Source organism: Microtus oregoni, unplaced genomic scaffold (genome assembly GCF_018167655.1).
Source record: "Microtus oregoni isolate MIOR12 unplaced genomic scaffold, Mior012 000073F_ref0000255, whole genome shotgun sequence".
NCBI classification, from domain to species: Eukaryota; Metazoa; Chordata; class Mammalia; order Rodentia; family Cricetidae; genus Microtus; species Microtus oregoni.
In genome coordinates, this window is record NW_024543986.1 from 7578612 (window position 1) to 7584611 (window position 6000).

Sequence of the window (6000 nt, forward strand, 5' to 3'; positions counted from 1 at the left end):
AATTGTAGACCACCCCATAGTCAGAGTTCTTATACTTGCCTCATGTATGCAACTGAATTCATATATTCCATTCATAATCACTCATAATTAACTTGTTTAGTCCTTCATTTAGGAAACATTTCTAAAACATTCATCATTCTGTTCCCAGCACTAGCCTTAAATGATGAAAACAGTTTCTCAGCCTAAAATGAATAGTGAGGAGTTATCAACAGGCATGCCAATAAATAATTGCCAATGTGCTAAGTGCTAGGAAATTGAAGGTGGGTGAAGAGGGCCTAAAGGATCACAGAACACTCACAAAACTCAATTGGTGACTTAAGGAATCGCAGGAAAGTTTGTTTTTTTTTTTAAAAAAAGCGATGACTAAGATGGGTTTGAGATATGAAGAGCTGGAGCTAATCATCAAAGGTAAGAAGTGCACAGGAACAAAAGTACGGGGACAGAGTGAGGATGGAAGCCAAGCTTGAAAACAAATGGACGAAGACAACACTGTTAGAAAACAGTAGTCAGATTCTCTGCAGCCCAAAGTAATGAGTTTGAATTTTAAGCTAAAGGATGGATGGCCAATGAAGAGTACATGACATGAGTGCATTTGTGTTCTTCAAAGTCTACAGCAAAGAGTTAAAGAGGATGGGGAGAGGATAGAAAAGGTTACATAATCTAGGTACAAAGTGAATACACTGGGAATAAGAATGGAAAGGGGGGTGAATACTAGAAAGATATAGATTGATACTTTCTACTTCAAAATGCTTCCAAATCTAAAGTAATTTAAAATTGTTGTCCTCAAAAAGATGTTCCAGAGCATTTCCATTTAATTTTTTTTTATTTTGGCTTAATAACAAGCAACTTATATAATCTATGCCAACATTACAAACCCAAACAACTTTGACAAATCAAAGCCAGACCCAGTTGTGTAGTGAGTTCAAGACCAGCGTGAGATACATGAGCATTTGCCTCATAAAAGCAAAATAACAAACATTACTCTACCAAACAAAATAGGATACCTTAAACAGGTATGTTTATTTTATTGTTTATTATTGTGGGCATAGGCAATTTGGCTCTCACTGAAGTATACTAGTAACATCTTAAAACATAGGTACAGTAATTTGATTTCATATTTCAACATTTTATATGGTTGTGTGGTTTTTTTATGATTTACCATGTCACTAAAACATGTGACTAAGTTTTTGTTCCCAAAGTCAAAATTTCCAAAGGGATCTTAATAGTGCTAGTCTTTTAAATACACTTTTAGTTGGATTTAAGTTGTTTAATATATAACTTTTTCAATTGAAAGGAGGAACACTTACAATGCCAAGCATTTTGAATAAGAGATGCTCAATTCTGTGCCTAGAAAGTCAGTTCTTTGTCAACATATGTAGGTAAGTCCAGGTAACAGTTTAGAATAATCACTGTAGTACATGGGTAATATCAAAATGGGTATTATGGACCATAAACAACTCATGTTCAAATTCATGTTAAATATGGATTATTCCTAGGACACAGATTGATTAAATGTATAAGGTAAAGTATCTTGACAGAACTTTCTGGAAAGCAGTGTATCTTGAGTTCATAGTATCCACTTAGCCAAGTAAGTTGACTCAGTATAGCTAAAACAAATCTGTAACCAACTCATTCCTCATGTTTATTTTATAAACATTGCAATGCACTCTCAATTTAAGAGAAGGTAGTCCATGGAGAACATGTTAAATGGTCAGGAAAAGGCAGATCACTCTCTTAGGAAAGGTAACTCAACTAGGTAATCTCATATTTCAAGCTATGGAACTTTCTGGAGTTGTATAGGACAGAATTTGTGCAGGTGAATGTGTACACTAGTATCCTGGGGGCAAACACCAGCAATACACAAGGAGTTTAAGTGGGACAAGTGCAATGAAAGAATCATTTATGATGGTATGTGTAGGGTAAAGGGCACCTACCAGCAATAAAGTTGACAGGCATAAAACCTCTAGGGTTTTATAGAAGGGTAGCCACACCCATTTTTAAGATGGAAGGGGCAAAGGGAAGAAATGTCATTATTGGAATCCAGCAGTAACTGTATTGGAAGAAAAGGAAGGTGCCATCTGATAGGAGTTGTGGCTTGAGATAGCACCATGCAGTTGCCGCCTAAATGAAGGACAAAGGGAAGGAGATAGGGTATGAATACATGTCTCACTCTCTTCCTGCTCTCTGATATTCATCCAGTGCTCACCATTAGCCTGATTCAACCAGATGCTAGCTGGTAAGGAAATCTTTGCTCTTGTCTACTGAAGTTAACTTCCTTTGGTACAGATCGTGGCAGGTAAGGTCAAAGTATGGTGCTTGGTGATATGTGGGTAAAAGGAAAATAACAGCTCTATGAGTGGTTTCTACTTCCCCAACTGACATTTCCTATTGCACTGCTTCCAGAGATGGTCTGTTTTGCTGCCCTTTCAGCCCAGATAGCCAAACACAGTAAAATAGTTGCACTGACTAAGGTAATGATTAGGGGAGGGGCTAAGAAGGAGGATATTAATTTGAAAGAACATCAAGGAGGGGGGACTATAAGGAGTGGAAGAACAGGAAACTGCAGTTGAGTTGTATTGAAGACAAAATAAAAAAAAGAGACATTTTAAAAATGATTTGTAGGTAGAAGACTACCTTTGTTTTCAGGAAAATGAGACCATGTGAGAAGAGAATTTTCCTCTTCTGAAGCTGTCAATCCTGAACAACCACATTTTCAGTATGAATTTAAAATTTCCCTCCATATTTCTGGCTCCATCCCACCAAGCCTTGTTTTGTCATAAGTGTTGGACTAGCCTAGATTCTCCCTACCTCTTACCCCTGCCCTATGGTCAGATTACACTCTTGGATACTAAATTTGTGTCTTCTGGCTACAATGGTGTAGAAAGGAAAAAAAATACATAGGTTTTGTGAGATTCTAAATGAGCAAAAAGGGGATCTCAGAGACCCCATAGTTTGAGCAAGGCTTCTGCCAATCAGTCATTTCACAAAGGAGGCCAACGGAGCCTCACTATAGAGGACACTTGTTCCAGGGATAGAGTAGTAGCCAACATTTTGTCTCTATGGTAAGATGTCTAAGCCTGACTTTTAGTTAAGGAAAGATATTTAGCTCACAGTTGCCAAAGTTCAAGGTCATGATGCTTGCATTGGCTCAGCTCTAGCCAAGGCTCTATGGGCGGTATCATATGAAGATGGATGGCAACAATTAAACTTGGTGTATACATTGTTACAGGATCTAGAGACTCAAAGTTTGAACTCAGGTTTTTATAATACTTTACTCTCATGAGACCTGCAAGGAAACTATTTTAATTCTTTCCAAGATTATATATATATCACAACACCCAAGAATATCCTGATAGGTCCAACCCATTAAAAGACCCCTCCTCCCTAAACTAAGTTCATGGGCCTTTAGTTGAGAGAAAAACCACATCTTAACCATGGCAAATGTTTTCTTTAGAGTCTAGGATTCACTCTTCATAGAAATACAAATGTATATCAGTTTCCAGATTGATTTTATGCCACGACAGCTTAGTGGTGAGGAAAAAAAAAGAAGTTTCAAAAACAATAATCCTGGGTGCATTTTACAAGTGGTGAAAGATATACTACTTGGTGGCCTGGGGTGGGGGGGAAAGATATGCTATTTCTAGAACTCACAATCAATCTCCAACCAGGCCAAGTAAGCAGGATCCTTCCAAAGAGTCATCTCCACTCTATTTTTCAGAACTGGAGGGGGTAGAGCTAAAGGATAATTTATCCCTGGCCTGTCCCTCAGATATAGGGAGAAGCATTTTCCGCTTCAATTTTCTTTTTGTCTACTTATGAGATTAGACTCTCCCAGGGTTGATCTCTTTTCTAAACGCATCAAACCCCCACTGAGTCCTCAAAGCTAACAGCAAATAAACAGTTGCTATGTGTGCACACAAATGATTTAGACTTTCATTATACAGAGCTGCTGATATGTAAGGAGGCAGAAGTAGGAGGAGACAAAATGTTTCTCTGGTTTTGACTGCAGCAGTATATGCTTTGCCTTCTCCTTCTCCAAAAGGAAGCCCTAGAGGACAGTACTTGGAATGGGAAACGTTGATACCTGGCTGCATGCATATGGGAAGCACCCTGGTCCTGGCCCGCTTTTATATAGAGTCCCTCTACTCTTAAGAGGTGCTGAACAGTTGTAGATAGGAAGCAGAAAAAGCTCAGGAAGAATAAAATAGGGTAAATGAAGAACTAAACATCTTCCTTTCATAAAAATGCAGTGCTGCCTCCAACTCTTTTCTCCTAGAATGACATTTGGGCAGTTTTCTTAATAAGGTATCTCTTGGTACTGTGTGCATTAAAGGACTGTCCTCTATCCCACAGAGACAGCTGACCAGAGCTTGTGGTAGCTCATGAACTCTAGACAGACATCTGGGGAGACTGCCTGGAACCAAACTAGGCCTTCTGCATGTGGGTGACAGTAGTGTGGCTTGGTCTGTTTGTGAGAGCCCTGACAGTGGGACCAGGATCTGTCCCTGGTACATGAGCTGACTATTTGGAGCATATTCCCAATGAAGGATATCTTACTCAGCCTTGATGCAGAGGCCGAGGGGCTTGGACTTGCCTCAACATGATATGACAGACTTTTTTGACTCCCCATGGGGAGGCATTATCCTTTCTGGGTAGTGGATAGAGGTAGGAAGGGGTGAGGAGAGTAGGAGGAGGGGAGGGAGGGGGAACTGTGGCTGGTATGTCAAATGAATAAAAAATTTAAAATTAAAAAATACTTTCTTCTTAGGCAACAGGGCAAAGTGAACATAGCTCAGGTTTTAGTCAGACAGAAATAGTTTTAATCTGAAATATTTCTTAGTTCTGTGTGTATTTAGCTTAAATATTCTGATTACAGTCCATCACTGAGGCAAGCCTATGCAAAAACTCAAGTAGGGCAATAACCTAGAGGCACAAACTGCAGTACAGACCATAAAGTAATGCTGCTTATTGGTTTGTTCTCCTTAACTTGCTTAGCTTGCTTTATTATATAGTCCAGGAACACATGCCCAGGAGAGGCATTGCTCACAGTGTGCTGGGCCCTTCTTCATCAGTCATTAATCAAGAAAATATGCCTATAGATTTCCTTATAGACAAATCTGATAGAGGTGTAGTCTCAGTTGAAGTTCTCTCTTTATAGATGACTCTAGGTTGCATGAAGTGGACAAAAACTTAACCAACAAAGGTCCCATAGCAAACCACTCCAATATTACAGGATACTGCCATTGTTCTTGGTTGTCCTCAGAGACATGATAGAAAGAGTCTGCTGCTGAAGATAGCAAACACTTGAGTAACAGAACATGGAGAAATTAAGCTTGTACCTACCAGGAAGCTTCATCACTACTGGATAGATTTGAGAGTTCTGGAAAATGCTGTGTGCACTACTGGGGAGAAATGTCATAAGTCATATCCAGCTATAAGCTACAATAATGACTAAGTTGGCAAGATATCTTCATCGGCTCCATAGTGGCATGAGTGTTGTAGGTGTAACCAACCACTTTCTGATTCTGTACCACAGGACAGAACTCATGTCTGATAGTATTAACTGGGTACAAAAGCTATGACTGAATAGATAGGTTGTAGGCCTTAAGAGAAAACCTCATACCATTGTTCTATTAAATGGACCCATCATTTAAGTATCCCCAAAGCCATTATCAACATACACTTCGATTAGGGCATTTCTCCTGCCTTATCAAACATTTTACAGTAGCTGGAGACTAATACAGAGATCCATGACTGGTCAGTGTGCAAAGAGGAGGAGACCTTGGAGTGTAAAGCTCTAAATTGGATAACTAAATTAACACCCACCCCTACGAAACCTGAGGATCAGTCATGATCAAAGAACAGGGCACAGAGGGAGTGGACAACTGTAGGAAAACATTATTTGCTGGGCAAGACAGGGCCTTTGTATACATAAAGTCACAGAAATGAGACAAAAAGCACAAGATCAAAACACACAAAATCCCAGCATGAATAAAGGGA